Genomic DNA, 24572 nt, shown 5'->3' with positions numbered 1-24572 from the left:
AATCACGTTCATTTCTTTTGCCTACTGTCTGGAACGCTGCTTTCCCAGCTCTTTGAATATTTGGATCCCTCCTGACTTGTAGGTATTAGTTTAAATGTTACTCATTTCAACACTATTTCTAGATTAGACACCCACTTGCTCAACCCATTGACTAGCCTATCCCTATGTTTATTTCCTACCATGATCTGACGAGTTTCCAATGCTTCCACAGAACATAACCTTCATAAAGGCTAAGGTTCTGTATATTTACTGAACAAGTATCTGCAAATCCAAGAGTTGGGCATGCAGTGACTGTCATATATATTTTTAAACAAATGAATGAATAAATGAATTGATGCTATTGTAAACTATGAAGCAATATCATCCTTTGTTATCTTTTAGGTTATAATGTTTTTAAACAATGTTCTATGGGGATGTAAAAGACCTAGTATTCTGCAAAGCTCCAATTTCTCTCATTATGGATAAATACACTCCATGCTGGAAAAAATGTAAAGTTCCTTAACAGAGGAAAAGCTAAACCTTTACAGCAAGATGCCATAAGCTGTGGAACATTCTGCATATAGACTCAAAGGGAGATTCTGTGCTATCACGGTTGTGGAGAATTTATTATCATCAAGAACTGTTAAAACAGTACTTTGTGTTTTAGCTCAGCACAACCTCAGAATGAGCCAGTAGTGTAATATGGTATTACAAAATACCAGTATCTTTAATCAAAAGATGGCTCAGCCAGACCCAGTCTGTGTATTTGTTCATCCAAAAACATAATTATTTAAAAACAGATATGTATCAGTCAGTAGATTACTTGCCTTGACTAGTGTGCATGAGGCTCTTGGGTTTAATTCCCAGCATTTTATAAACTACACATGGTAGCACTGCCCCTTCTTTCCAGTACTAAGAGGTAGAAAAGCTAGAAACATGAACACTAAAAGTTTGTAGTCATCATTGGCTGTTGTATATACAGAAAGCTCATGGTTAGTCTAAGCTACCTGAGTGTGTGTGTGTGTGTGTGTGTGTGTGTGTGTATGTGTGTGTGTGTTAATATACTATATAATATAATTATATAGTATAACTATGTTATAATATCACATTATGTTATAATTATATTAATATCTTAATGTAATATTAAAATAGTATTTTATATGTGTATATAATCTAATATATATTCTAATATATGGCAAGTTTATACAGTGCTGCAAATATCTATAATAAATATAATATACAACATATAATATATGATATGTAATATATTATATATTAAATATATAATATATATTAGAAAAAATAGTAAGTAAGAAAATTATGAAAACTGCTTCTCATACTGAATTAAAAATTTTACCAATAAAGCCAATGAGAAAGAAGGATTTTTCTAACAGTTCAGAGTTATCCTGATCACTGCACAGAACGGAACAGTGACTTTCTTCTTGGTGTATATCCATCCCAACTATGTATGTTTAGCAATTAGGACATGGAAGGGAGAAATCTCATAAACACAGGCTGACCTATTAAAGATTGATTATATCATCATAGTTGGCCCCTCTTCCCACCCAAGCTCACAACTGCCAAGTATTTTCATTAAATACTGTATTGCTCCTGATTTCTAGTATACATGGTTGGTTGAGAGGTATTCATGTTGGGGTTTTCTTAGTCTCTACAGATAATAGAAGAATTATGACAGCAAGCACCTTAGCATATGTAGCTGGCTGATAGAAATTTGAAGAAAAGGCCACTAAGTCAGGAGTTGAGTATTAGTCAGTAAACTGGTAAGGTCCATACAAATAAATGCTATGGGCTTCTGTCACAGTCATTCAAAAGCTTAAGTCTAAATCTGTATCTTAAGGACTGAAATTTAATGGATATAATGAGTATTTAGAAGGTGTTTATAGTTTAAAACAGGGGTATAGATGTGTTCAGTCTAGAGCAAGTATATGAATATGAAGGACACACACAATTTGAAAGGTAGACACCGTGGGGCTAAGGAGATGGCTGCCCCAAGAGAAGATGAGCCTGTGCAAGCCTGAGACTTCCCTCCTCACACACTCATTCCAACGCGTTGAGCCATAACTGCGAGGAGCAAAGTCGTCATCAGTGGCAATCCTGTGGATTCCATGATTACATTTTCCATCTTGAAACTACTTATTTCCTCCTACCAATAAAAGGTTTTGAAATGTAAGTTGAGCAAAAGAACAACACAAAGGTGAAGGAGCAATGCCACTTAGATTTGAGGGGTTTGGTGGGCGAACTGAAATCCTATGTTCCCAAGGACTCGAGGCCCAGCATCCAGAGCCTTTCCCAGGCTCATAAAGACCTGCAGTCAATCTGCAAGTGAAGAACCATGCCATCCAGAGACAGAGCAAAGAAAGCAGCAGGCCCGAGATTCACATAAGATACTCGAACAAGGTAGCCATGAAAGCAGGAACAATTCTGATAAATATTTGACAAAAGTTTTTACATTTTTAAACAAACAAGCTTGTGATGTTTGTTTTATATGTTTCGAAATACCACAGCATCCAGCAGTGCTTACAAGTAGGATAATATATCATGAACAGTCAATGAATTTTGTTTAAGATATTTACAAACCATTGTTAGTCTCACAAAAGCTAAAGGAATCAAGAATGCCCTCCAAAGGCTACTGAAATTCAATCAGAATGATATTGTTATTTGCTTTCAGCTATTCAGTTCCTTTTGACAAGGGCTGATTGGAAAACACTGGTCTCTTCTATTTTTCTTTCAGAATAAAGCAAACTATCCATTTCTTTGAGGATCCACTACTTCATTTATTACACTCCTCTTCTGGGCAGGTCTAAGTATTTCCCAACTTTCCCAAAGCTGGAAGATGAGATGTAAGCAAATGAAACCTGCTTTCAGCCCTTCTCCCTCTAAAGACTACAACAAACACTAAAATATATAAGTAATGGAACCTAGTATGCAAGAAAGACCCATTTTCAGAAAGAAGTCATAACAGGGCTAGTCTGGGAAGTGAGTTATAGAAGCCATACTCACCTGTTCTGAAGAAGCAACTGCTAAGAAGGCTTCTGAGCACTTCGCCAGCTTGTCAAAGTTGCTGTACAACCTTCTTTACTGTGTAAAGGGTAATTTTCTCCAAGACAATGAGCAACAGTTAGATTGCTCTGGGTCTCAATCCAGCCTGCTTATCTCAAAATTCATAGACTCACTGAATTCTGTTCTGTGACTGAATGCCACAGCCCGACTGATGTACTGGCATCCACCCACAGAAACAGTGAACGTCAGGGCCGGATTCTGCCATCTTTATGCATGGAGACCTTCTAGCCTGAGCAGAAGTTTGTTGTCTAGAATTAAGAGAACTCACTTTGGATGTTTAAAACTTAGGGATCTGGGGTTGAGGAAATGACACAGGTGATAAAGTGATTGCCACGAAGCCTGAGAACCTGAGTTCAGATCTCCAATACTCATGTAAAATGCTGGACAGTGGGAAGCATACTTGTAATTCCAGCACAACATTTGTGAGGCAGACAGAGGAATAATACTAGGACTTACTGACCAGAGTCTAGCCAGATTGGCTGACTTCAGGGTTACTTAAAGATCCTCTTTCAAAAAAAAAAAAAAAGGGGGGGTAGAAAATGACTGGGGAAGAACATCAGTCACACACACTCTCTTACACACACACACATAGACACACATGGACATACACACCCACACTCACACCCCTACACACATACACATTCTCACACACACAATTACACACACATAGATAAACATATACAAACACACAGACAGATACATACACACAGACACATACACATACTTGCACACACATATGTGCACACACACACATATATACATATATATATATATATATTCACATGCATACATACAACTTACAAACACATGCAAACACATTCACACATACACATACATACACACATAAACATATATACAAACATTCACTCACACATACAGGCACACACACAGATACATACACACACACAGACACAGACATATATACATACTCACATACATATATGTACACACTCACACATATACACACACATAACATATATACACTCAAATACATACAATTCACAAACACACATACATGCACACACATAGGCACATACACACATACACACATACAAACACACTCACATACACACACATACATACACACTGTCATGCATACACAAACATACATATACACACACATGTACACACTCACATAGCCACAAACACACACATATGTATACACACATGCACACATATAGCTCACAAACACAAATGCATGCACACACATATACACATACATACACACATACACACACTCACACATACACACACACAGGCATACATGTAAAGGGATAAGTCTGAAGAAATAGTGGTTTTTTTCCCTTCCCGGAGGAAGAAGTAGGGAGTTAGGGGAGCTCAGGTAACCATAACATTCACAAATGGAGCAACAATCTATTCGTCCTTTATTTTGACTCAGTTAGTTGTAAGTTAAGGAGCCTGGAGTTCTTATCTGATGCTCTCTAACTGACCACCTCTTCTTTTTCAGACAGGTGATCTAAAGAGGGTTTTTTTTTTTTCCTTAGCATTAAGATTCACTTTGCTTTGAAAGCAAAAACCAACTCTTTGACTCATTTTCCTTGGGTAGATTTGCTGGAGTGTTTTAACATCTGAAACTGCCACCCATGGATTTTACTTTCTCAAGCATTAAATGGCAGCAAGCTTGTGCTAGCTGATGGAAATATGAGCGGGGAGACAATGGCACCATATGGAGTGAGGACGGCATAATGAACCAGGAAAGCAAGAACTAAATGAGTCAGGCAGCTCCAAATACAAAACAAGGTTAGCACACTCCTCCAAAATTAGCACACACAGTGCAATAAACACCACCTTCTACACCTGCCTGATACCTCACTCATTACAACTACAGTGTCTTCATAAGGATGCAGCTAGCTCTCATAAACTGTGAAGAAAACCAGGAAGACATTTTGACACTTTATTGTTAGTATAACACCAGACTGTCCTTTGACTCACCTTGTCACCTTCCCAACTATAATGAAAAGTGCCATGATGGGTAATGTGACCTTTTAGAAAACCTGCAGTCATGGCTGGGATTTGTATAATAGACTATTTTACTAATAGTAACTATTTTTATGGAGCCATGAATTTTGGGATGTTTGTACACAAAGTGGCAATGTCTTCTTCTAACTGGCTTAGGACTCAGCATTTTAGTATTTTATGACTTGCATTCCTATTCGATAACTGTGACTTCAGTAACTGCAACAAAAATAATTGCATGTACTTCAACATTAAAAATACCACAATATTTCATATTTCATATTATTATGAACCTACAAGATACAATAATTAAACTAGAAGTCTTAGAATAAGAGACTTAGAATACATTCATCATTTTGGTCACTAGAATGATTTTAATAATACAGAACCTAGAAAACTTGACAGATGTAACAGCAATAAACTATGTGTGTGCTGGATTTGTACATAAAGTATATTGTTTAAACCCAAAGAGAAGCTGTTAATTGAGCTTTACTCTTCACATTGCATGTAAGAACTTAAAGAATTTGCTCACCTCCCAGTAAATTAGAAACCAAAATAAGCCTGGAAGAATGGTAGTAAGACCTGCATGGGGAGGGTACAAGCTCACAAGGCAGTATTGACAAATTCAACCGCTCATTAAATTTGCATGAGGGGTAAGTGACACCCAAGGTCACAGGACTTATAACAATGTGGCTCTAAAACTTGTAACCTCAGCCTCATTTCCCTTCTTTCATCCCTGATAGATTCTAGATAAATAAAAGGAATACTAACAATATGTTGAAGGAAAGAAAGAAAAAAAGAAAGAGAGAGAGAGAGAGAGAGAGAGAGAGAGAGAGAGAGAGAGAGAGAGAAATGTTTCTCAAATACTGTGAAAGTAAAATAAAAGAAAATGACCAAAAGGATGGATGAACACAAGAGGGTATCCACTTCCAAACTGGACAGTCTGAGTTTGATTTCTGGACCTACATGATGGAAAAAGGAGAACTAATGTCTCTGGGTTGTCTTCTGACCTCCACAAATACATTGTGGAATGGGCAACACCCCATTCTTTCAACTCATGTTAAACAAATAAATTCGAACAGGAAAGTAGATATAATCTTAACATAATTCCTATTTTTAGTTCTATGACAGGCTTTTGACTTGATCTTTAGAAAATAGCAAAACTATGATGCATAGTCTTGATTGTCAACCAGATTTAAAACCATCTATAAGACACACCTTAGATCTGGCTACGGGAGTACATCCCCAGAGAAGTGTCACTGAGGTCAGAAGACCCACTATTAAGATGTGTGGCCCTGTTCATGGGTTGGGCTTCTGGACTGAATAAAAAGAAGAAAACAAGCCAAGCACCTGCATTCTTCTCTATTTCCTGACTATGGACACAATATGATCAGCTGATTATTTGCCTGAAATATACTTTGCCCACAAGCATGGATTGTACCCTCTCATAGTGCAAACCAAGATAAACCCTCACTTCCTGATGTTCTTTATGTCAGATATTTTGTCATGGCAGTGAAGAAAGTAACATTTGTCTTAAAACACCTGGAAGAATTCCTTGAAAAGCTGTGTCTTCCTCTCCAGAGATAAGGCAAGATCACTAGACTGTAATGCAATGTCCCCTTGCCACGTTAGGTGAGCACCAAACAGAGGACTGGCAAGATGACTGGAGGATTAGAGTAATTGGTTCAGTAATTCCCAAAGATCTTTGGAAGGACAAAAATCAACTCCTGGATTTTATCCCCTGACCTCCATTTTTGTACTGTGGCACATATGCCCACAAATACACACATACAAAACTAACTAAATAAATACATGTAATAAAAAATTATAACACAAAGGAAAGTAGGGAATGGTCAGAAAAATAGGTTAAGGTAAAGAATCTGAAATACATCTTTTCCAAAGAGTTCAATGCTGTGAAGACAAAACAATAAGACAGTATCATGCATTTAACAGTAGAAAAATATTATATAATCAGCTATTTTAATATGGTTTATCATATTCAGAACATTAAAGATATGATCTAGTGCTTTGAAAGAGTCATAGGTACATTTTGAGTTTTCTGTCAAACATATCAGAAGAGTGTTTAATAGAAGTGATCAGACTTCACAGCTGCATCCTTAGTAATGGTACCTTATATTGTATGTTGTACCGAAATTAGAACAGTACTTACACAGTAGGTATTTGCTGTTACATGTATTAAACATTTATTGCAAATGACAAGCAAATCAAGTGTATTAGACAAGATCTCTGTCTAGAGAGTAGTAAGTTCAAACTCAACATGACAGGTCACATGGAATAGTTTACAGAAGGTGTTTGTAGAAAAGGAGAGTTGTGAAAGGCAATAGGCAATGAGCTTTCTGTTACACAGACAACGCTCACAATGTAATATATAAGGAATGGTTTTCAAACAGCATGGTATCATGGATTTGAATAAGTTCTTCATGGATGTTTGCTGAGAGGTGTGGGAGGAGGACCCCACATGAGGATGTTGTCAGCATCCTCACTTCTAGAAATGTAGAAAATAATGACCTTTAGTACATAAGAGTGGTGTAGAAAAGGAAAGAAAATCTAAAGCACAGAAAATTTTCTACTGGCCATTCTGAGCCTCATTGATCTAAAGATTCTAAGGGGTTCTAAAAACAAAACAAAACAAAACCTCTTCTCCAAAACAGAAAGGGAAAAAGAAAGGAAAAATAGAATTTATCAAATAGTTAGATAACGAAGCAATGCACATATGATGCACACATCTAAATAAAAACATCTAAGTACTATTAAATTTAACTATAACTTTTACTCTCTCCTTCTTTCCGTCTTTCTCTCTTTCCTTTTTTTCCCACTCCCTCTCTTTCTGATTCCTGTTTCCCATGAGGCGAGCAGTTTTATCTTCTATGGGTTCCTGCTTCCAGGACATTCTGCCTTGCTTTGAGTATCAAAGTATTTAGAGCAACTGATGTTCAAATGAAATTTCTGAAATTATGAGCCAAAAAAACACTCCTTTCTTCCTTTCCAGTTGTGTGTGCCAGGTATTTTATCACTGTGACCAAATGTTAGGGGTGGAAACCTTATGAATAAAAGACTGAGGCTCACTGTGATAAACTCAAGTACATGACAAGAAATGTGAAGACTGGAATTGTAGCTGTCAATGAAGAGATGCCAACACTATCAGCCAACCAACCATCAGAAGGCACAGAGACAAGGTGGGAGTTCTCTGCAGTAATCAGCGGGGAGCCTGCCCATTCCACACTTCAGACTTCCCAGCTAGATGAAGATGAGTACAAAATATCTATTTTGCTAGTGAACAGGGTGTGACACAGTGTCACAGGAGTCCTAGGAACCCAGCGCAGGTATGACAGAAATTGTATTCAACTCTCTCCTTAGATCCTATTGTGTTTGCTCAGAGAGCAGATGGCAGGAGCCTGATCAGTTTCAATCTGAATCCTGGTGTTACTATTTACTAGTGGCCTTTAGTGAAACTAACTCTTCCAAGCTGTCAATAATTCATCAGGAAAGTTATAATACACCTTCATGTGAAAAGGGAGTTAGAGGGTTTCTTAATTTGGGTTTTACTGCTGTGAAGAGACACCATGACCAAGGCAACTCTCACAAGGACAAATTTAATTGGGGCTGGCTTACAGGTTCAGAGGGTAGGTCCATTATCAAGGCAGAAGCATGGCAACATCCATGCAGGCATGGTGTAGGAGGACCTGAGAGTTCTACATCTTGTTCTGAAGGCAAGCAAGAGAAGATTGGCTTCCAGGCAACTAGGATGAGGGTATTAAAGCCCACATCCACAGTGACACACCTACTCCAACAAGGCCACACCTCCAAATAGTGCCACTCCCTGGGCCAAGCATACACAAACCATCACAGAGGGACAAAGGTAGTCAAGGAAAGTGAAAGCAGATTCCTTGGGAAGGGATTTCTTGTTCCCCAGAAGGGGCAGGAAGGAAGGGGGTGTGTTCAGGAACCCCATAAAAACCCAATTCAGTGCCCATTTAGCAGACTTCCACCTTTAGACTTCTGCTATGCCAAAAAAAATAAGGGTGCTGTGTTTTCTTCCTCCAGGAACACAAAACATTTTTTAACAGATTAAACGGGACAGTGTGTCTGAAATGCCTGGTACTTACTAGGCTCTGAAAAAAATATTAATTTTAGTCTCTCCCTTTCCCATCACAAAGTTGTAATATAAATTTTAAAAAATTAGGTACCAAGGTTGCTGTGCATCATATAATTCTACTTACCAACAACTTGGAAATATATATATATATATATATATATATATATATATATATATATATATATATAATAGTCTATCAGAGAACCATATAAGAAGAATTTATTGAAATCCTTGAATCTAAGAACAGACCATGGGTGGGGTTAGAGTTCAATTATTTTTAATATGGGCCTTCTATCTTAACTCTGAAAACTAGAATTCAGAAATCCTGCCCTAAATTAAAGATTCAGGAAAACATAGTCATGTTTAAAGTCTTGGAATTCCCCCAGAGAATATCAACATGCCCAGCCTTGCCATGCCTTCTTCAGAACAGTTCCCGAGAACTGGCCCTCAGACTGCTAGTAGGACAAGCACTCAAATTAAATATGTATCTACATATACAGTCAGTCATTTTGTCATTATAATGAACACTACAGAGAGACAAAGGAAAAAATACCCCTTAGTTGTAGGCTTATTTCAAGGCAGACAAGGGAAGACTAACAATTGGTGTGAGATACTCTCTTGTGGCATCATCAGTAGATGTGCTGAGCAAAGGTAAGTGCTGATTTCAGAGGAAAACCAGCTTCCTTCAGTATACATAGACAAATGAGCATCTTAAAAGACACCTGGACATGGGACCTTCCCCCTACCCCATGAGAAACAGAATCTGCTTAAATCTACTTATTGCGGGATCATGTTCCACCTAGAACAAATATCAGCAGTCTACAAGGTGTCTGGATTAAGCAATAGCAATTCGGTCCAGATCATCCCACCTCTCAGGAAGTAGGGATGAGAAATTTAAACTCATCTTCTACTACAGGAAAGGTTTGAGATTGGCCTAGAATATAAGGAACCTTGTCTCAGAAAAGAAGAAGAAAGGAACAAAGAAAGAGCAGCACTCATTTTGAAGAAAGATGGATGTGAAAAAATATTCAAGAATTCAAGGAGATGTTTCTAAAACCACAGAAAGTAGTTGTCAAGACTCTGCTGCTCAATCGTCCTGTTCATCAAGTACTTAAGGGGAAGAAGAATGTGGCAGGAGAGAGCCCTCGGGAGCACAATGCTTGGCGGTTTCAGGGTTCTGAGTTTGAGCACCAGCCCTAACCAACCAGTCAATAAACAAAGTAACTAATTAATTAATTAATTAATTAAGAGAAGAGTGTTCTCCTGGCCATGGGCTTCTCAGTGCAGTCACCCCTTTCTTAGTCATTGTCTCCGTTGGGGTTAGGATTGTTGTGATGGAACACCATGACCAACAGTAACTTAGAGAGGAAAGGGTTTATTTCACTCACAGTTCCAGATTCCTCTTCATCTTCAAAATCAGAAAGGACAGGAACTCACGAATAACAGGAATGATGCAGAGGCCATAGAGGGTTGCTGCTTACTGGCTTGTTCACCATGGCTTGGTCATCCTGCTTTCTAATAGAACACAGGACCAGTAGCCTAGGCGTGGCACTACTCAAGATAGATGGCCTGGGTGCTTCCACAGTAATCACTGATTAAGAAAATGCCCTACAGGCTTGCCTACAGCCTGATCCTATGGAAGCATTTTCTCAGTCAAGGTTCTCTCCTCCCTGATGACTCTAGCTAGCTGTGTCAAGTTGACATAACCCTAGTCAGCACAGTCCTCTTCGCTAATTTTCTTATCCCAAGCGAAGAACAAAGTTATCAAATGCATTGCTCTCTGTGTATCCCAGAGCATACCTCTGTCATTTATTTTTAAATACAGAAGATTTCCTGTTGATATTTCAAATAAAAGGATGACCCCAATAATAGCCAAATACTTCCAACAATATATTTTCACATTTGGACAGCCTCTTGCCAGCTTTGGGTGGGAAACAGCCTTTTTTAGGGACAGCGACACTTTGAGGGAGGTTAGAGTTCCACTTCCAGTTGTATCCAAGGAAGCCTCGCCCTGTCTACCCAACAAGGGAATTTTGTGGTGTGCTTACTCCTACTAATAAGAACAGTGTTTAAATGCTGCTGTATCTTTTTTTAAAGGCATAGAAAATGAGGCACAGCCAGAAAAGGTTCCCCTTCAGCATGGAGCTTCAAAGTCAACTCCACTATCTTCCCTTACTTCTAGTAGGGCTTGAGCACAGAGAGTGTGAATCCAGGAAAGGACGAAATGACCGACCACTCCCCTTTTCCAAGACAAATCAAGTTTCACAGAGCCAAGGGTTGACAAGGCAGGGTGTGACCCTTGAGCCCCGAGTCAGATTGATCCAGATTTTAATAACTGAAAGTGGCTACGCCACAGTTTCAGATCTGAAGGAACAAAAGGACGACGAGTCAACAGAACACAGTTCAAAGCGAAGCCTGAATAAAAATAAAACGTTTTCATGTTTGCACCCCACTGAGTGCAGGACCACTTCACTGAGCACAGAGGTACAAGAAATGAGCAGCTGCATAACGCAGGGTCCCGCATTGCCAGGAGCAGGGAGCAGGTGTGATGTCGTCCCGCTGAGCAGGGGTGAGGAAAGGGGAAGAGGGAGAGGGAAAGGCAGAGTTTGAAGGGGAGACAGGAAATAGGAAAGCACTCTGGATGCGATAGACAGTCTGTAAAGAACAGGAAGCACTGTGGCTTGACATTTTCAAGAAGCCAGTTCTGACAATGGCCAAGGGGGAAGCACGGGTTGAGGAAACGCAAGACAGGGAGGCTGCATCCTATTGAAGCAGAGGCAATCTTTCCTTTCCCCTCCTGCAGACAACTGAGGGTGTCTATGTACAAGTGGAACCAGAAGGATGAATAGGGTTGCCTTAGTAGGGTGAAGAATTGAAGGCATGAAGGGCTTAAAATTACATTTTAAATAATTTGGCTTATATTTCAATCAATCGGATTTGTAAAGCAATGCTTAGAATTCCTCCTGCTTGAAAGGAAAAATTCCCCTTGAAAACCCACATAGGGTAAGTTTCGGGGGAGTAAAGAACTATGCAGTTTAAATTTGAGAGACTAGACCTGCGAACGTTTAGGGACCAAGCAGTTTTAAAGCCCAAACATTCCTCTTCACTGAACCGAACTGACAAAGTTTTGAAATTTGATTCTTAATTGGTAATAAGGAGGATAAGGATTCTGGGAGATATCTACTGCTCTTTCTAGAACCTGTGATTATTGACAACTGCTTGAACATATAAGAATTTTGATACCTGCCTGAATGCCATTCCTTTTTTTAAAGATAAAATGTGTTTAATTATTTTGGGGAATTTCATATTTGTATGTATGCAGGTGATATAAATTTTAAAGAAAAAGATAGGGAATAATAAATGAGGAAAGGTATGTTGCTCTGTAGAAGAGCATTTTCTAAGCCTTGTGAGTCTCTGGGTTCAATCTCAGCGTTCCCACCCATCACATAGAGACAAAAAGACAAAGCTGTATTAGGTACACTGGCAGGACTTCCAATGAAGGAAGTATCAACATGAGAAGAAAGAGGTGATACAGGCCCAGGTGCTGAGACTGAACTGATGGACAGATGGTGGTGCCATTCACAGGAGCAATGCAGAAGAGGAGAAAGTCTGACATGACAGGAAGTTAGCTTGTAATCATGCTTGGAAACAAGGTGCTTGTGTACCATTAACAAACGAAGTCTAAGTGTGTTTCTCCTCTCTGTCCAATCCTTGCAGAGACAAAAGCTGAGGTTGTCTGTGTTTCCCTGCAGAAGGAGGAACTAAGCCCTAGCTTTAGCACACCCAGTGACCACAAGAAATTAACAACAAATGCATTTTTCTCTTTGAGCTAACTCCCCTAGGGTTGGCAATGTCTCCACGTGTTTGAGAGTAAAGGCCCAGCATAAGTAAATGCTAAACCAATAACTAAGGGCTGCGAATTTAGACTCTGTGAAGTTTGTGACAAGCAGTAATGAAAATGTCAGATGCCACATGGCTGAGGAACGTGGTGCATATGAAACACATGTTATTTAACAATCTGCCACTGAGTGAACAAAAACCAGCCGAAATCAGGGTAGAGGCAGGCAAGAGCACACTGCTAAGTCATTACTAAGCCATACGAGGGTTGGCTGTGCAACAGCCAGGCTGTGATTCTTATTCTGCCAGAAACCCAGATCAAGAGGGGATGCATGGAACCATGCTGGAAAAAAGAATAATGAGAGAGGGAAGGGCATCCTCCTTCGAGGCCAGGTATTGTTTGCATGGCAAGGAGAGATAAGAAAAGGAAGTCTCTCCTCTCTAAAAAGTGCTTGACACTGGCCTTTTCCTGATGGCAATTTTATTTACTTAAGCCACCTTTTTGTGCCCTCCATCAACTGGGACAAAAGCTAATGAAACAGAGGTCTTGCAGAAAAGCTCCTCTAAAGAAGGAGGAGGAGGAGGAGGGGGAGGAGGAGGAGGAGGAGGAAGAAAAGGAGGAGGAGGAGGAGGAGGAGGAGGAGGAGGAGGAGGAGGAAGAGGAAGAGGAGGAGGAGGAGGAGGAAGAGGAGGAGGAGGAGGAGGAGGAGGAGGAGGAGGAGGAAGAGGAGGAGGAGGAGAAGGAAGGAGAAGGAGAAGGAGAAGGAGAAGGAGAAGGAGAAGGAGAAGGAGAAGGAGAAGGAGAAGGAGAAGGAGAAGGAGAAGGAGAAGGAGAAGGAGAAGGAGAAGGAGAAGAAGGAAGAAGAAGACTACTATCTATTACCAGGGACTTACCTGAGCTCTAGAAACTCAGAGATTTGTAACACCAAGGGCAAAGGGGTTCAATGCTCATTACAGAAGGAAGGCAGGCTTAAGCAATAGTTCGATTAAAGCTAGAAAGCACAACTAGACACCAAGGTAGAACATGGGCTCTTTCAACAGAAAACACTTCCCAATGGCTCTTCCTCTGGTGCAGTCCATTTAAGTTTCATGGTTTTCCTGCTGAGCCGCCTTTCATCTATTGGCAAAGTAGGGATAATAACACGCCTCTTGATGCAGTGGTTTGGGGAGTCTTTCCTAGAGACATGTATTTTTAAGGCCTATGGTACTGTTGGAGGCAGTAGGGCCTAGTGGAAATAAGTTAGGTAATTAGCATGTGTCCTTGAAGAAGCTATTGGGTGGTCAGCACTTTGCTGACTGTCTTGGCTTCCAGGCCACCATAGAGTGAGTGTGCATCTCTGACACCCACTGCTCCTACAGGAGCTGTGCTGCTACAGGCAAAAGTTAACAGAGACAAGTAATGCTGGACCTGTTTTAAAAAATCTCTGAAACTATGAGCCATGATCGTTTTCCTCTATTTTAGTTGATCATCCCAGGCATTTTGTCACAGTGATAGAATCTAAATACAAATGCCAGAACTCAAACTCACATTGAAATATAATCTTTACAGAGAGGTTATAAGAGGGGGAACCAGGCTGACTATGGTGTGTGCAGGTGGAACTTAGAGAAGTGGTTGAGATTAAAGGAAGTCAAATTGTCTGGGCTCAAATACAATGTAACTGTGCCGTTACATGACTGAGACTGAGTTTCTGTGCTCAGTTACTTTTGCCTGCATGCTGTTCTGTGCATAAGCAAGAAGGGTTTCACCAGATGCATCTGTGCACTATGTCTAAATAAATATTTATTCTTTTCAAATTCCTCTCTGTGATCTTCAGTTATGACAACCAAACATGTACTAAGATAAGAATTTTCCCAGAACCGTGTGCAAATAAAATTTTTATCTGAGGACTAATTGAATAAATTGAACCTAATGTCAAAAAGATGCCTATGTTTAAACAGTTACAAAATGCTAAGCTCATGCATCATGAGTGGCAGGGTTGGGGAGCAGTTTGAACTGCTCTTGTTAAACCCTGCTTGGGCCGCTGGCTGTTTAAGCTGAACAAGTTAATTGTACCATACCTCATTTTCCTTTTCTTCACCTAATAATGGTATCTGAGAAGAATACATTATTTTCAGGTCTATTTAGGATTAAATTTAAAAATATGAATTCTTTCGTACTGGGCATACAGAGCATGTTCATAAAACATCAGTTTAACAGATGCAAACCCTGCCATCCCCACAATAGAAAGCAAAGTAAGTTAAGCTTCTGCAACATGAGACTCTTTGCATGTCTACACATATAAATTATTTTCCTTATGGCAGTGGTATTTATATTAAAACTTATGGAGCCTATTACATATAATTATCTCTATGGATTTATAAAAATGTCACAAGGAAAATTAAAAGACAAACTCTGTAATATCAGATGATCTAAAGGGCCAGCTCAGAAAGGTACATAACTTTCTTTTGGTGACCACTGGCAACCTTTTGTTCCAATTAAAATTACTTGCAATATTTTTCTAGAACATTCTCCCACTGAAGAATAATTCTAAAGAAAAAAACTCTTGTAAGGTGAGCCTCATTAGTTTTGCCCTGCTGGTTGGTACAAGTGCTACAAGAACCCTTCTAGGATTCATTTTAAAATCTTGGTGCCAGGATTCAAATAATCACAGAAATAACATACTGGAAGGGTTTCTTGAAGAATCTCAGTTTGGAGTTTTGAACATTTGCATTGTATACTATTCTTACACTGAGGAAACAAGCCCATCTCTGACTCTCTTCACTAGATGATCCCTGGAGTGCCTAAGTGTAAGTGAATCCTTCTTTTCTTCAGGTTCTGGTCTTTCCAGACAGTGATCCTCTTTGCCATCTGTAATGCTTGGGCCCTGCAAACCAGGCCAGGCCAATTTTCCTGAGGGCCCCTCATGAGAATGGCAATTTCCTTACCTTAAAATTAGATGCATTCTTGCACTTGATATTTCCTCCTGACAAGCACTTATATAGTTGCTTACTTGGTTTTTAAAATGGAATCCTTATGCAAAAGAGTAGAGAATCTTACTGTACATCTGCAAATATAAATAGCAATATTTACCATAGACAAGGAATAAAATGACTAAATGTTTCTGATTTGGGTTGAAGGGTAAAGGGGTGGGGGAAAGCTTGGTGGGAATGAGTTAACATTTTAAAATATCTCAGTTTTCTTCACTGTGGGGAGCTGACAGAAGGTGGCTATCATCCTTGCAGCCATCTTGAGCCGTATACCCTGACAACAGATTTGATTACAATAGCCTGCAACAGCTGAGCACACTCTGATAACATCTTGTTTTAGATACCCAGGATCTTCCCTTGGGTGTATGAGACTTAAAGCTGTGATTTAGAGCCCAGACTTAAGGGCATGACTTAGAGATCAGATTTAGAGATAAGACCTAAGGGTGTGACTTAAGGGCGTGACTTAAGGGCATGGCTTAGAAGTGAGACATATAAAAGGCGAGATGCAGACAGAAAAGTTCAGTACAACTTGGAGTTAGTTATTAGACATTAGATATTTAGCACTTGGAAGAAGTAACTTGGAACTTTGAGGCACTAGGGACTAGGAACTAGGGACTAGGAACTCAAGACGTGGGACTTGGACTAGGAAGAGAGACTGAAAAATAAACAGGATTGAATCACACTCTGTCTGGTCTCCATTCTTCAAGTCCGTCCTCACTCTCTCTCTTGCTGAACCCCGACCTGGAGACCGGAGCAACTTGGGGCAGTATGGGCTTTAACAATTTAGCCCCCAAGGCTTTTTACAGAGTGGTCTGCAACACTTCACAATTCTAATATCTATTTATTAAGTTGTTATGTATTATAGATAGCTTAATTATTTGAATGGGTGTTTGTTCACATATTTCCAAGAGAATTAATATAAAAAGACAATCAATAATGTTCCCTAGAAATATCCACAGAACTTCCCTCAATAGCTCATTCAATCTTGTAGTTAAAGAGCATTCTATTGGATCCTGGGTTAAGCAGTGGACTTGGTGGCTGCTTCTTAGCAGCAAAAAAAAAAAAATCTTGGAAATCCTGCCTGGGCCCATTGGTAAATAATGTCATCTGTCCCCAAGAGGCCTTTCTTAGAAAAGTCAATAGTTTGAAGTACTTGAGACTCACTTGCTCTTGACACAAGCTCTGCTCACTCAGTGAGACACAGTAAAGTGAAAACCGTCCATAAATGACAGAAACCTGAAGTAGCTGTAGCTACTTATTACTGATAATTTTCAAATATGTAAGAGCTGGTAAGCATTCAGCATGAAACAACTAACAAAGCAATGATCATCTACTTTCAAACGTTACATCTGATTTACAAAAGCATGAATATAATGCTTAGAGATGAACAAACTCTTGAAATATAACACATTATTTAGAAATGTTTTATACATAATAATATATCAAAAATACACCAAGAATAACAAGTAAAAATTCTTTGTTACTCAGAAAGTGGATCTAGATGCCTCTATTTTTGTAAAACTTTGAATCAAATGAATGAAAATCTCCATTTTAGAGCCACTGGCAAGACAATGTTTTGTGCAATTTTGAAAATATTTTCACACTAGCCAAACTCTACTGGTAACACCATAATTGATGCTATTAGCAGGCAATAGGCCATTGGGCTTCTAATTAACAGGAACAAATTCTGGACAGTGAGAGTATTCACTAAGTTTCACTGGAAGTTGCCCATGAAAGCAAGATATATATATATATATATATATATATATATATATATATATATATATATATATATGAGTGAAATATTTATGCTATCAATGTTTGCATAATCAGGTATAGTCCTGAGAAATATTTTTCTGACAACTGATTAAACAAACTTCATATCCTGTCCTCATTTAATACAGAAGGTTCATTGTCATTTTGCAGAGATCTGTGAAATCTCAGTTTTACACATAAAAGGCATGTTACTGCTTTGCATTCTTACATATACTTATTCTTAGGTTGACTATTTTTTGAATAAAAAAAAAGGTAAAAAATAATTGTCAGAGGAAATCTAAACATGTGCTTAAGATAAGTCCTCATATGGGTACCTGAGAAATAATACTTCATTATTCATTTAATGAAAGTCAAGCACAGTGTTTTAAAGTAAACATGAAAGCACCAGGAATCAAAAGAACCTTGGTCTTTCATGAGAGAAGATGCTTTGTTCTTTGTTAGTTTTTTCCCTTAACTTTAAATCATCTTGTTAGAAGACCACTACTTTTTAAGAATGATTTTCTAAAATTTAAAATTTTGACTTTCATGTAGGCATGAAATGAGCAGGTGATGAAGATTGTATTTAACTCATTAATTAATGAGGAAACCAGGAAAGGGGTTACAACCAATTCAAAGAAAAATTCAAAGACTGGACAAGTATATGAAGGCATCCGAAATGTTAAAACTAACTTAATAGCTGTAGTGTCATCACCTTCCTCAGTGGGGTTGGGAATTCAACTGAACATCCACCAGACAGTGTTCCTTTGCATGTCCACAGACAAGAAGTTATTACATTATTGTTGACTCTCAACCTTTTTCCTCAGTCATATTTTAGGATAGCTAAAGTAAGGAAAGGTTCAAACTCTACAACTTAAGAGTGCCAAGTCCAGCCTGGCCATGGAAGGGATGAAATGACATGGCTCCCACCCCTGGAAAGGAGCCAATTCTGTGTAGGCTGTAGCTGCCTGCAGCCACAGTACCAGGTTCTCCTGAGAGGAAGCCTGGGAATGAATGAGAATGGAGGGCAAGAGAAACGTGGGGCCAAGACAAAGTATTCTGATTAAGGCCCAAAGTTTAATATTTTGCTTTCACATATAAAGGGGAAGCCCCACCCCCCAGAGTCTCTTCTTGGTTCATCCCAGGGGCTGGGTAAGTAGATGGCAATTCAGAAGGTGTCAAGGCTAGCTCAGCAGGCAGTCCATTCTTCTTAGCTCTGTAGCAGACTCCAGGGTGCCAAGGTTGGCAAGGCAATGCCTCTCAGGTCCTACTATTACTTGCAGGCCTGCTCAGGCCTGGGGGAAGGGCACAGTAGGCCTCCACAAGTGTTGATGGTTGCTGTGGGCATAAGGTTTGTTTGTACAATAATGCACATATTTTCATGCTCCTCCATTGAGGAACATCTTCTTTGCCAAGGTTAATGACTCCCTGATAATCAGAGACAGCAGAAGTCCAGGAGGCAAGGGTGTGACTAATATCTCAGTAAAATGGTAGAATGCTGTGACCTTCAGGACACCCCTTAAGGCTGTGAGAAAGAATGCTGAAAACATGAATTCACAATAATATAATTTCTATGCAACTGTATATTATGCAAACTGTATACTATGCAAACTGTAAGGATGCAATATAAATTGTATAAGGAGCTTCACAAATCAAAGAAACAGAGGTAACTTGTCAGATATCAAAGAAGGAGATGGACATATTTAGCAAGTGGAGATCTCCAGGAAAGATCCCACACAGCTAAGTTTTTGTTTGTTGGTTGGTTTCTATGTTTTTGCTTAAAAAGACAGGCAAATTTGTGAGTTCAAGGTCAGCCTGGAACAGAAAGAGTTTAGATCCAGGCCCAGGCATGGTAATTTTGGTGTGGGGTCCTACCCAGCTATCTATTGTCTATGCTTATGCTTATTGTCTCTAAGCATCAAGGAACTGGGATCATGGAATGCTGATTCATGGGATAATCAAAAAGGAACTGGAGGTAATGACTGAATGAATACGTAAATAAAAGACTGGACTTTTGATCTATAAGAAATGAGCTATCCAGAGAGTTTTTAGAATATCAAGAGAAAGCTATCCCGAGCAGAACATAAAGAAAGGAGTCTGCAAAAATGTCTCAAGCACAACATAGACTTTCAGCTTGTAACCCACCATTTGACTTCCAGTTGTTTATTTCACCACTCCCAGACACCCCTTCCTCTGAACACCTCTCCAAGCTGAGGCTGATACTTGGCAAAAGAGGACAGCAAAATGAGTTTGGCATAATATATAACTGTCCCATTGAAGATAACTACTAACCTTTTGGTACATTTAAATGTCTTCTGTAATTTCTTCTCATACAAAACAATGAGCATTAAGAACCCTATTCTATCAGCCTGCAGGGACTGTCAGTATTTACAGCTGACCACTCATTGAGAATTTTTATTCACTCCTACACATAGTAGGAAAGACTTTCTTTCCTTGGTGAGCTATTACTCCAGTAGGGATCTGCACACAGTAGGGAAGACTTTCTTTTCATGATGACCTGTTAGTCCTGTATAAAAGACAAACCAGCAAATGCAACAACGATGGGCACAAAATATCACTTCAGTTCAATTTCAAGGTTCAAGAAGGCTCTCTGGAGCAACAACAGGCATCAGCAAAGAGATAGGGAACAGCAGATGTTGTCCATATGGGAAGAAAGGGGCCCTAAACAGAGGAAATCACAGGAAAAATGACCTGGAAGTAGATTTGACCTCAATGAATTCAAGGCAATGTGCTTTAGTATAATACTCTGGCAAGTCTTAGCTACAGGGACCCCTGAGTGAATCATGCAGAGATGGAGATCGATGCAAAAGCAAGAGGAGTTTATTGTTCCAGCATGCTGGGGTCATTCTGCATCCAAAAGGAGAGGCAACCCCCCCCCCCCCAGCAGCTTTTATACAGTTTCCAGTGGCAGAATAAAGAAACAGCAACTAGGCACACTATGATTGGCAGAACAGTGTGACTTTTAAACTGATTGGTCCTTAGGTCAATCCACTCTGAGGAATGTGTCTACTGCTCTGGCGCTTCCTTTATATGCAGGTAGCCAAAGTCACCCTCCCCCACCCATGTGGTCTTCAGCCTCTCCCTTCCAAAAGGGAGTGGTGCCTACCTGCTCTAAGGACTTCTCCCTTCTGGGAAAGGAGAGGGCCTGGTAGAATTTTCCAAAGGCTCTGAAATAACCTCTTCAAAGCTTTAGGGACAAAGGTTTCCCACCATCTGTGACTTACCTCAGAAACAGCAGACTTACCCCTGTAAACTACAGAAACACCAACTGCTCCTAAGAATTTTAAGAAAAATGTATCATGTACAATATACAATAGGCTAAATGCTTAAGCAGGATATTGTAAATAACACTTAGCCAATCCTAAAAATGTCTTGCAGTCATTTTAAATATTGCCTAGAAATTATTTATAATAACTGATATAATATGAGATAATATAAATAGACACAGTTGAAGGTTTGTTGAATTTTAAAGGTAATTTAAAATGTATGCTGTAGACCAAAACAAACACCAGCATAGACAAAAGGCTGGTTGTATCTTATTCAAAAAAAAAAAAAAAAAAAAAAAGATTAAAAAGACTCCTCAAATTCAGAAAGTACAAATTACCTCCTTCCAGACTTAGTAACTTCTGAAATTGACAGATAGGGCTCTCCTCTTGTGTCTGTTGCCATATTTAATAAAGAACTAGGATTTTATCAGTCATGGTGAGAAGGGCTACTGAGAATAAATACAACCTGGTAAATATGTCCCCAGCCTATCCTAACTCCAAAATTACATCTGGAAAAATGAAATTGCAATCAACCAGCAGAAGGCTTCAACATAAAAGAACTCTTCATAAAGGATGTCATTCCTTTATTTATTTGCTATGTACTAGCCTATTTAACAACACCATTATATTTTTAGGTAGCAAATTAGCAACTTTACTTCACATATTAAGTAAACTAAGAATCAGGGGGATTAAGCAAATCACCACAGTGTTTCTATGTTGCAGCAGAGAGGTTTGGTTTCTACTCTAGGTGAAAGGAAAAGTATCAGCTCAAGATCCCCCAAGACCAAGTTCTCAGCACAAAGGAGATTTATTTACATCAGAGGGAAAGAGACTAGGAAATAAGAGACAAAAACAGGTGATAGAAAATGAGGGAGAAGTGGAAGGAAACAAGGGAAAAAGAAAGAGAAGAGGTTTTTGTCCCTGAGAAACAAAGGACTGACTCTGTACAAAAAAGACACAGACACAGAAGATAAGAAAACAGCAGTTTATAAAGGTACAGGGGGAACCCCATGTTAGGATGCGGTGTTTAATTTTAAAGGCATGTTAATTAGGTGAGCCAAAGGGGGCTTTTGATTACTAGACTTCAATACTTTGATAGTTACAACTTGGTAGTCAGCCTCAGGAGTGGGGACTGGCCAAATAAGGTAATAGATCCTGAGAGCTAGCTTTAGGAATGTAATCTAATGGTTGTTTAGCAACAGGAAGTTGAGAAGAAGGGCAAGGCGTGCCAGAGCTGTGCTCTCCACACTTAAGTTGTCCAGGGTCTCTTCATCCACTTTTTAGATCCCCCAAACACTGCTAAATGATGCTATTCATGAACAGCGGCTGCATAAGCAGATAAAATGTTGTGTCTAAGAAGCTGACAGTAGGATCACATCTAGGGTTCTTTCTCATGTGTTGGGCCCTAGACAAGAATGCCTATGAAAGTCTGCATGCTCAATATTAAAAGCAATAAATATATTTAACAAGCTGCAAAATAAAATATGTCCTATACTGCCTCCATACATATCCTGTACAATGTCTAGGAAGCCAGGTTCAAATTGAAAGTCTGCAGCTCATAGCAGCTCCCAGTCATCCTTCCTCACTCTTGCAAGATCTCTCTGTCTCTGTTTCTCTATCTGTCTGTCTCTCTTACACACACACACACACACACACACACACACACACACACACACACACTGAAACGTCTACTCTTACACATACATACACAACTCTGAATAGCCCACCATGACTACAACTGTGTCTCGGGGAGGTCAGCACAATTGATGAAGAATAATCTTTGAGAACTATCCAATAAAGTCCTGAACGAACTCAGATTCCACTGGACAGGGGATTCTGGCTATCAGAGCACATACTGGAAACTTAGTGCTCAAAAAAAGCTGTCCTTGAACTTCTTGTAGTCTATGAACTCTTAGTCACCGGTCCTCATCGAGTCAAGTATGAAAATGTGGAAGTAATCACTTGGCATCTGCCACAGCAGTGTGACATTGCTACAGTCAAATGTAAGGGGGCATAACCTACAAATATGTTGGTTGACTGTGAGTAACGAATCATGAATGGGAAGGAAGGGCTCTGCTCACAGATGAATAGAAACATTATTTAGAAAAGGGAGAAAAGGAGGACCCTTGGTTTCTTTTTTCTTGCCCACAGTATCTCCCCAACTAGGGGACAGACTTTGCCTAAGTAAGGATCTCTAAAGCAAGGACTTCTAAGAGAAGCAGCATCAGCAGTGAGGCTTTTCTTCCCTTGTATCTCATTTCCCAGATCCACACATACAGGCCTTGAGTCTCACTGCCTCTAAAATCATAAAAGCAAGCTGCTGTGGCATTGCCATTGCCGTGCTGGTGGTGCAGATCCCACATGGTGATAAGCAGCTCCATCCCTAAAGGCAGCTAACAGAAAACACTGGACCTGTGGATCTCCCACCTCTAGTGGCCTGCTGATTAGCTCCAGCAGAAAAATCAGGTCAATGTCAATAAAAAATCAGCTCCTTTTAACTTGGGACTATTTTTACAAGTCAATGGAAAGATGTTAGCTGCGTTCTTGTCCCCAAACTCAGTTTCTTCTGAAGACATAGACACAGTCCTCAGCCATGACTTTCTGTTTTGTTTGTGTGGATGGTTTTTGTTCTGGTTGGGTTGTTTTGTTGTGTTTTTGTTTGGAGGTATTTTTTGTTGTTGTGTTTTTGTTTTTGTTTTTTGTTTTCTGTGGTTTTTGAGAGTGTCTGGGTTTTGTTTTTTTTTTTTGCTGTTGTGTTTTTTGTTTTGTTTGTGTGTGTATGTGTGTGTGCATATACATATATACACACATATTTGTTAGAAAATCGATTATAAAATAAAGGAAAAAACCTTGAAATTAAGAAATATGTTTCTAGAAAAATCACTTTTTAAAAGTAAAACAAATGTAACTCAAAATTGTATTTGCAATGGTCTTGATAAGGTTGCCTAAATAAAAGTTTGGACCAGGAGGAAAATGTTTTTAAATGACCTGGGTACACTTTTCACTGTAATTTTTTCCCTTTGTAATCTATTTGCTCTGTGTGTAACACCCATCTTCTCGATGTTTTACCCCTCCCTTTCCTTTTGGCCTTCTCCCAGTTCACACATACATATGCCAGCAGCAACATGACGAGCTGGCAAGAATGCCAATGCTCCCTCCTGTTTAAACACTCTGTTTAACTATTAATAAACAATAAGCTTAGCAAATACATATTTTTATACAGATCACATAATAAGACTGTGTTTTTAAAGTAATAAATGTCTAGATATAGTGTGGTTTTTTGTTAACAAAATATTAATCTTTTATTCAATTCTAGTATAGTCTGTAGAAATTTTGTATTGAAATGTAGAATTTGGGCTGGGGGTTACTCGATTGCTAAAGTGCTTGCTATGCAAACATAAATGTCTGAGTTTAATTCCAAGCACTTACAGAAAAATGTTAAGCATGATGACGCGCTGTTGTGATCCCAGAACTAGACAGGAGGATCCCAGTGGCTTGCCAGCCAGCCAGCCTAGACTGCTTGGCACATTCTAAGCAAGTGAGAGACCATCTAGTCTGTTCAACCAACAAGAAAC

The sequence above is a fragment of the Arvicanthis niloticus genome, chromosome 14 (assembly GCF_011762505.2).
Source record: "Arvicanthis niloticus isolate mArvNil1 chromosome 14, mArvNil1.pat.X, whole genome shotgun sequence".
In the NCBI taxonomy this organism is placed as follows: Eukaryota; Metazoa; Chordata; class Mammalia; order Rodentia; family Muridae; genus Arvicanthis; species Arvicanthis niloticus.
This window is presented reverse-complemented; position numbering follows the sequence as displayed.